General features: G+C 38.6%; 1 long non-coding RNA gene across 1 annotated transcript; it reads left to right on the forward strand.

The window, feature by feature from the left end:
* Window positions 1-7,836: 7,836 nt before the first annotated feature.
* Window positions 7,837-8,880, forward strand: LOC130184146 (uncharacterized). Its single transcript, XR_008829939.1, has 3 exons — window positions 7,837-8,063; window positions 8,582-8,651; window positions 8,747-8,880. It is a non-coding gene; the product is annotated as an uncharacterized LOC130184146 (long non-coding RNA).

The raw sequence follows: 8,880 nt of genomic DNA on the forward strand, positions 1-8,880 counted from the left end.
AAAATTCAACGGTCACATCATTACATAAGAAAATTAACATATTAATGTCAGAATTAGGTGTACTAGATCTATGGCGAGATTTTTACCCATCGAGCCGCGATTACACTTTTTACTCATGTCCTCATGATGTGTATTCGAGGATAGATTATTTTTTTGTGCTGAAAAGAGACCGCCATAAAATACAAAATTGTGACATCGGATGTATTGATTTATCTGACCATGCACCTCTCTCTTGCACGGTACATATTGGCGACAACATGGGAAGAACATTGTGGAGATTAAATACGAGTATCCTCAACAACCCAAAATTTAAGACCCAAATGAAAGATGAAATAAAAATGTTTCTAAAAGACAACGATACAGGAGAAATCGATTCAGCTATAGTATGGGATGCGTTAAAGGCAGTTGTCAGAGGAAAGGATTATTTCATTCTGTGCTCATGAAAAAAAGGAAAAACAACTGAAACTAAAAAATCTCAATAAACAATTAAAGGACCTTGAGACACAACACAAAAGAGAACAGAAACTGACTTTGATGACAAAAATTAAAAAAATTAGAAACTAAATAAATATGCTCTACTCACAAGAAATTGAGAAAAAAATGATATTTACAAGACAGAAATACTATGAATCAGGTTCAAAATCAACTAGACTTCTGGCAAGGAAGCTACAAAAACAGCAAACAAACAGTACAATATATAAAATAAGAGACCCAGATTCCAAAATTGTTCAGTACAAACAAGATGAAATACAAAACGCATTTAGGAAATACTATAAGTTTCTATATACGCAACCACACTTAGATGATGAACAGCAAATTGGTAGATTCCTCGACTCTCTCAATTTACCTGTCTTATCAGAAGACCAAAATCAAACGTTAACAGCTGCAGTAACTGAGAAAGAGTTAAATGATGCTATCTCCAGGCTTAAAGCGAACAAGTCACCTGGTCCAGATGGCTTCCCATCAGAGTGGTATAAAGTCTTTCGACCCGATCTGATGCCAAGCCTTCTGCGTGCCTTCAATACATCAATGACGAACGCTAAAATGCCTCCATCATGGAGTGAGGCAGTGATCTCTGTTATCCCAAAGGAGGGAAAAGATAAATTGGATTGTGGGTCATACAGACCGATATCGGTGCTGAATGTGGACTATAAATTATACACAGCTATCCTTGCCAGAAGATTAGAAAAAATTCTCCCTCAGCTGATACATAATGACCAGACTGGATTTATTTCACAAAGACAAACTCACGACAATATCAGACGATCACTACACATACTAGACCATATCCAACAGAACAAAATTGAAGCCTTCTTAATTAGCCTAGATGCTGAGAAGGCCTTTGACTCAGTGAGTTGGCCTTTCCTATACAGAGTCTTGGAAAAATTCGGAATGCATAAGGATTTTGTTAACATCATCCATATGCTGTACAGTAAACCGTCAGCTCGAATAAAAATAAACGGGTACCTTTCAGACGCCATTACGTTAGAACGTGGCACTAGACAGGGCTGCCCGGCCTCACCGCTCCTCTTTGCGCTCTATATTGAGCCCCTCGCACAATGGATAAGGCAGTCCGAAAACATCAAAGGTATCCGTATTAAGGATGAAGACCACAAACTAGCTTTGTATGCCGATGACGTGCTGATTTATTTAAGTGACCCCCCTAACTCATTTTTTGAATTAATGACCCTTTTAGAGACATTCGGTAGTTACTCCGGTTACAAGTTGAATATACAAAAAACGCAAATTTTGACCTTTAATCATACAGCCTCAAAACACCTCAGAGAGAAATTTCAACTTAAATGGGACCAGTGCAATTTGAAATACCTTGAGATATACTTACCAAAAGACATTCTAACACTAGGAGAAATAAACTATGGCCCTCTTTCAACAAAAATTAAAGATGATATACACAGATGGAATTCCATCTCTTTTCTCGGTCTTAGCCACAGAATAGACTCAGTAAGGATGAACATCCTTCCACGATACCTATATTTATTCCAAGCACTCCCTGTAGAAATGCCGTTACAACAGATATCCGAATTGAATAAGGTTATTTCCAGATTTATCTAGCAAGGGAAAAAACCCAGAGTGAAATTTAAAACCCTGCAACTCTCAAGGGAGGAAGGAGGAATGGCTCTTCCAAATTTTAAAGACTATTATTTTGCAGCTCAGGCTAAACCTTTAATCAATATATGTAATCCAACATTTCATGCCAGGTGGAAAGATATTGAACTCTCAATTCAGAACGATCCCCCAATTCATGCAATGTTGGCTTACAAAAATTTGAAAAAAATCATTAATTGTTTCCAGAATCCATGGATCAAAGCTCAAATGAGAACGTGGAGCGTGATGAAAGAAGAGTATAAACTAGACCATAAATTACAAATAATCCAATGGTGTGCTTATGATCCTGACTTAAAGCCCAACACAATGGACCATGCGTTCAAACTCTGGGTGTCAAAAGGAATAACAACGTTCTACTCTTTAACAAAAAAAGGACAATTAAAGGATTTTGAAAATTTAAGGAAAGAATACTGCCTTGAAAAATCTGATTTTTATAGGTATCTCCAAATACGTAACCATTTTGAACATAATATTAAAAACAAAACAGACTTGAGTGATCCCATATTGAAGATACTTATCGGTGCCTATCAAGAAGACTCAAGTAGAGGTATTATCTCCAGATTGTATAAAGGCCTTAGGACAAAAAAAGCCCACTCTACTGAATACATTAGAAAGAGATGGGAGGAGGAGGGTAATCTCTCAATTACAAGTGAAGATTGTCTCGAAACATGTAAATTTCAATGGAAGTGCACAAATTCTTACACATGGCGGAAGTTTGGGTGGAAATGCCTGATACGATTCTTCATTACACCAAAACAGAAAGGATATATTGGAGAGAGTAATACCGAGTGTTGGAGACGGTGTGGGCTTCAGGGAGCTAACCACTGGCACGTTTTCTGGGAATGCCCAGGGATACAACCCTTTTGGAAAGAGCTTCACAAGGTACTGAAAAATATATTCAATGCTGATATGACTTTTGAGTTTTCTACGCTATATCTAGGAAGGGCCGACTTCCTTGTGAGACGGTCAGATGAATACCTATTTGGTGTTTTGATAACTGCTGCTAAAAAAGCGCTCACAAGGCGATGGCTGCTCCCTGAGTCCCCCACAGTTCAGGAGTGGATAGACATAGTGAATGATATTTATATCATGGAAAAGATCACATTCTGTCATATGTATTTGTTGAACATTGGACAAAGTGGGTTGAATATGTGAAACCTTTACGCCCAGAGTTTGTGGAGGTATTAGATAAATGAACCCTGTTCTGTTGTCTCTCCTCTCTCACCCCTTTTTTTTTTTTTTTCTTTTTCTTTTCTCTCTTTTAATGGCTGAAGATTGACACTGATATATACTGTCCCATCAATATTTTGATATCATTCTCCACTCCCCCCCATCCACCTCTCCCCTGCCATACATTGAGAACTGCTTCCGCCTCCCCCATACTGAAGACTACCGATACCCCCCCCTCCACCACCACCGCCACCTAACTAAGTATCATGTTGGTCACTTCTCTCCTGTAAAGACACTATGGACATGTATGTGCACACTTTCTCTCCCAACTGTGTTTTTGTTTTATTTTTTATTTTTGTTTTTTGTTTGTTTTTTGTTTTTATTACTAAATTGTACTTAAAATGTAAAAGTGGGTGGCGGAGGAAAATGGTATTACCTTTGCCCTTGTGATATGTACTGCCATTCCTAAATAAAGAATATAAAAAAAAAAAAAAAAAAAAAAAACTGTAGGATTCACTGGATTGTAGGCAGACTCAGTGGGCGGAACACACACCTAGCCTGGGGAGTGTCACCCACCCGGGGGGAGGTGGCATCTCCCTTCTTGACGACATCAGGGGAAAATCTCCAATTCGCCCGTTTGAGCACACATTTCCTGAAAGGTGGAGAAGGCAAAAGACGGAGAGGATGGACTTTTCTCATGTTTGGGGGGTTCGTAGACATGCCAGGGACACATATTACTGATAGAAAACCATGGAAAAGTGCATTTTGCATAATATGTCCCCTTTAAAAGACTTTTGAATACTTATGTATTATCAACCTTTTACATGTGTTAGTCAATTCCAATAGTTTAGTAAATAATAATAATCATAGTAGTGGCCACAGTGGTCAGTCCAGTTACCCAGGAATTTTGTGTGGAAGAGTTACAGGAATGTGTCATAATATTATTATTATTAATAATATTAAAATGTTTAAATGACATGTTACCAGAAAATATTTGTATAATGTTTTTAAAGCATGCTATGCTACTCTAAAATAATATTCTGTGAATATTAAAGAAACTTTCCATTGAAAACGTTTTAAGAATGTTGAGGCATAATGTTCAAGCAATATCATCACTCAACATTCTAAGAAGGTTGTCACCAAACATTTTTAGGATGTTTTTAGAGAATGTTATCCTGGAACATTCTGGGAACTAAAAAAAAACTACCCGCTGAAAACGTTTTAAGGAACGTTTGGGCATAATGTTCTAACACTGTTGTCACTAAACATTCTAAGAAGGTTGTCACCAAACATTTTTAGGATGTTTTTAAAGAACGTTATCCTAGAACGTTGTAGGAACAAAAAAAAAACTTCCCGCTGAAAACATTATTAAAACATTACATGTAACATTCACAGAACGTTTTTAGAACAAAAAATTTCTAGCTGGGCCCAGCTAGAAGGAAACGTTCCCACAACATTGGCTAACGTTACCTACAAGTTCTAATAATGTTTTAAAGAAAATGTTTCAATGTAATGTTCAAAGAACGTTGTAAGGATGTTTATCATTTCAAATAACGTTTCTATAAGGTTAAATGTTAACTAACACAACGTTTTAACTGCAATGTTCAGAGGATGTTGTTGAGGTAACAGATTATAGTTCCCACAATGTTACATGATAACAAAGAAAGAACATTCCCAAAGCAACATTCTAAAAATGTTTTCAGGATGTTATTGAGACCTGAGATGACAGAACATTTTTTATAAAACGTTCCTACAATGTGATAAGTTAACAAAAGTAGAACGTTTTCCCTGCAACATTCTGAGGATGTTTTGAGGATGTTGTTGAGGTAACAGATTATAAAATGTTCTTTTATAAGACATTCCCACAATGTTACATGATAACAAAGAAAGAACATTTTCATTCCGAAATTGTTTTAGGATGTTATTGAGGCCTGAGATGAGAGAACATTTTTCATAAAACTGATGGTGAAAATGACGCTGAGCCCGGGGAAAGTCTACAAGAGCCATCAGAGGAAGATGATCCTGATCCTGATCCTCCTCCAATGACCAACTACCCGCAGCGACACAGGCACCGTCCCCAGATGCTGACCTACAACACCTTGGGTGAGCCGACGTGGGTGGGAGCGGGTGCTGAGAGTCTACACGTCATGAGTATGTCCCCAGCCTGCAGCCCACCGGTCATGTGGCGACCGTGGGCATCACTAGACATTGGAGTAACGGGTTGAACTCACATTACACGAACATTACTCTAGCTCAGAGAAAATGGACTCTGAAAAGTAGAATAGTGAAATTCTATGGAATGTGAAGAAGAGACAATTCCAGGAGAAACATATTGAACTGATACTGTACAAACGAAGAGACTGGTAACAGACTAAGAGAACTGAGGCCGATATGAGTTCTGTTACATTTGAGAATTGACCTGATTGGGGTCCAGAGTACAGTAACTGATGTTTATTGGTATGGGCCGAAATGGGTCAGATACTTTGATAAATGGGTACTAATTGAATTGAATGTCAAGTGCCACTTTTAAATAAGTAATACCATGTTTTCAGTGAAAAAAAAAAAAAAAAATTCAATGTGTGAAAAGGTACACTTTGGGTATCTGAAATGTCTGGAGACATTTATTATTGGGGGGGGGGAGTGTGGTATACAGAGCCATCAGTGGGTTAACATACTTACATTATTATTGTTATTGTTTGCATGTTTGACATGGTTTCCGTTTGGTACAGCTCAGGTTCAGAGTGTGGTTAAAATTGTCTGTGTTTTATGGTAAGAAAAGGTTTGTTTATTGTTTGAAAAATGTATATGAATGTAGCAGTATGTGTCTAACTCCGACCAGCAGGATGAGCGCGTTCGCTACACTGCGTGTGTTCAGGGACACGGGAAGTCTCGCGTGAACACGTTCCGAGAACGAGAGCACACACTTGAGTCCGAAATCACTGTGCGTGTGTGTGGCGAACGGTGATAACAAAGTATATGTTTGCTCTTTACAGGTAAGAAAGGAAAGAGTTAGAATTGTATAAGTGAGGGGTGAATATGTTGTGTCGTAGTTTATGGTCCCGGTTCCGTTATATGTGGTATTGTTTATAAACGTTAATTGGTCAGCGAAAGTAACGTACCGAAAACGGCTGTTGGGACTGGTTGCTTAGTTACCGCAAGCGAGTGGGAGGATGGAGAGTAGAACTAGGAGCCGGTCTAAAGAGCTCGAACTGCTCGTGTCTAGTTCATAAATAAATACATAAATAACTTAAAATAGATACATGGTTGATTTGATTAATTTGACAATGTTTGGTATACATGATTAGCTGACTGTGTATTCGAAAAACAAGTTGATATTGAATGTACATGATGAAAATGGTCCGGATTAGCCATACAACGGACGTGATTTACCGTTTGGATGTTAGTGTAAATGCTCATCATTTTCTGTGTTCAAATCGAAACGTTCCGAGAAGGAGAGCACACACTTGAGTCCGAAATCACTGTGCGTGTGTGTGTGGCGAACGGTGATAATAAACTATATGTTTGCTCTTTACAGAAGTAAATAAAAGACTTCAAATTAAATGTGTAGTGGAGGGCAGATTCACTCTGCACCACGCTACATTATTACTAGGCCCGTCGTTCTTGTTTCGTTTAACGTTAGAACTTAATGTTAGCTAAAGTAACATGTCCTTCAGCCGTTATTAGCATTATCAGTTCATTGATGTGAACTGTAAATTAGCCTGGGAAATGCTTAGCGGGCGAAAAGGATTAGTTCAGGGTGATGTGTTTTACTTACTAGCTAGGGGGGTTTTACGGGTCTTACAAAAATATTTTTTCAAACTGAAGACTTGAAAAGCTATTCAGTTTCCATTTTGCCATTTTTTTTTTTCAGTTTGTTGTTTGGCCCTGGCAGGATTTAGGGGCAGTGTTGTGTTGTAGCCCTCTTATGATAGCACATGATAGACCACAATGCTTCACACAATGTTTCTCAACACAGTATGCCTTGCTAAGTTCTTGTAGTCAAAAAGGGCCATAGGACAATTGCTCAACTGTATTGTTGTATTTTAGATGATTCCTGCACACCAGCATATGTGAGGGCCATTTTTATGAGGCTGGATAAGATCGAACAATCTCTGGAGACCATTCAGTCCATTTTAACCAAAGGCATGAGGTCTGATGATCATGAGATTGAAGAGCTCACCAGGCCACTCAAGACTCCAGCAGAACTTGAAGAGGCTTCTGAAAAGCTTAAGGACACAGCTCACAGAAAGAAAGTGGTATGTGAAAATAGGATGTTGCTGTATTAGTTTGTGTGTGTGTGCCTGTGCAAAACAGCCCCTTCATAGTGAATACAGTGACAGTAACATTCAAAAATGTATGTGGATCTAATATTTAAAGGGGACATATTATGCTCCTTTTCAACAAGTTTGAATAAGTATCAGAGGTCCCCAAAGCATGTATTTGAAGCTTTTTGCTAAAAAATCCACTCCGATCCTATATTTCAGCATGCCTGTAAACCCCTGTTTTTCAGCCCTGTTCAGAACAGGCTGTTTCTATGTCTGTAGCTTTAAATGCAAATGAGCTGTGCCTGACCACGCCCCTCTCCGGAAGGGGATGCCGTTCGGGCTTCTGGCACCGTGCTCTAATGTTTACGGTGACCGTGACCGGCAACCTGGCGTCGGTAGCGATTTGGTTCAACCACACGACTTTTATCCAGAATCTGACCCAGAGGGGGAGGCTGCTGAAGAAGTTCAAACTCTACAACTGCAGCAGGACGTTTCTGAATGGTTGGTAACCAATTTTGTGTATTTTGACATTACATTTTCAGTTTGTTGATGAGAGCTGGCACACAGTTACTAACATGTAGCTAATGCTAACTGTTACTGTCTCGCCATTACTGGAGCTCTTTTGGTAAATAAGCACTATTGTGAATTGTGTAGTTATCTGTCATGCCTCCTGATATACTTTTACAGTCTGAAAATCTTTGTTGTATGTGGACTGCTACAGGTGTTCAATGTCAGTACTAGTCAGATATATTAATAGGTGCTGACAAAGTAAATCATTTTTCTCCATGTTTTGAGCAGAGATGCTCATCATGACATCTTCCTTTATGTAGTAAATTTATTTTGTGTATTACAGTAAAAGCTGTAAATCAGCATAAACATGTCTGACAGCAACAGTAATCTTTAGTCAAAGACTAAACTGGGCAGTTTTCTACACTACAGTGTTGTCAAGCTCCACATTATATGCAATAAGTGACATGTTATAAATTACCTCGGTTATATCTGTTATATATTTTGGATAGGTGCTCCTGTGGAAACTGTGCAACCATGCCCACAGAAGCTGAGAATATCTGCTGCTAGGAGATACCACAGGTAACATTCTCACTAGACAAACTAATCATTAATTTGTTTTGATTACATTACATTTATAATAAACCATAGAATGTCCCATTTGCAATTCACTGTAGGTTACCAGACGGCTATGGGAGATCGAGGAAGATTTACCATGTACAGTCGGCCGTCCTGGGTTGGAGCCGCTCTGCCTCATTGTGTACTCCCTCCAGAATGCCTGCAACATGTACCGCACTGACTACGGTCCTTT

This window comes from Seriola aureovittata, chromosome 16, assembly GCF_021018895.1.
Source record: "Seriola aureovittata isolate HTS-2021-v1 ecotype China chromosome 16, ASM2101889v1, whole genome shotgun sequence".
Taxonomy (NCBI): Eukaryota; Metazoa; Chordata; class Actinopteri; order Carangiformes; family Carangidae; genus Seriola; species Seriola aureovittata.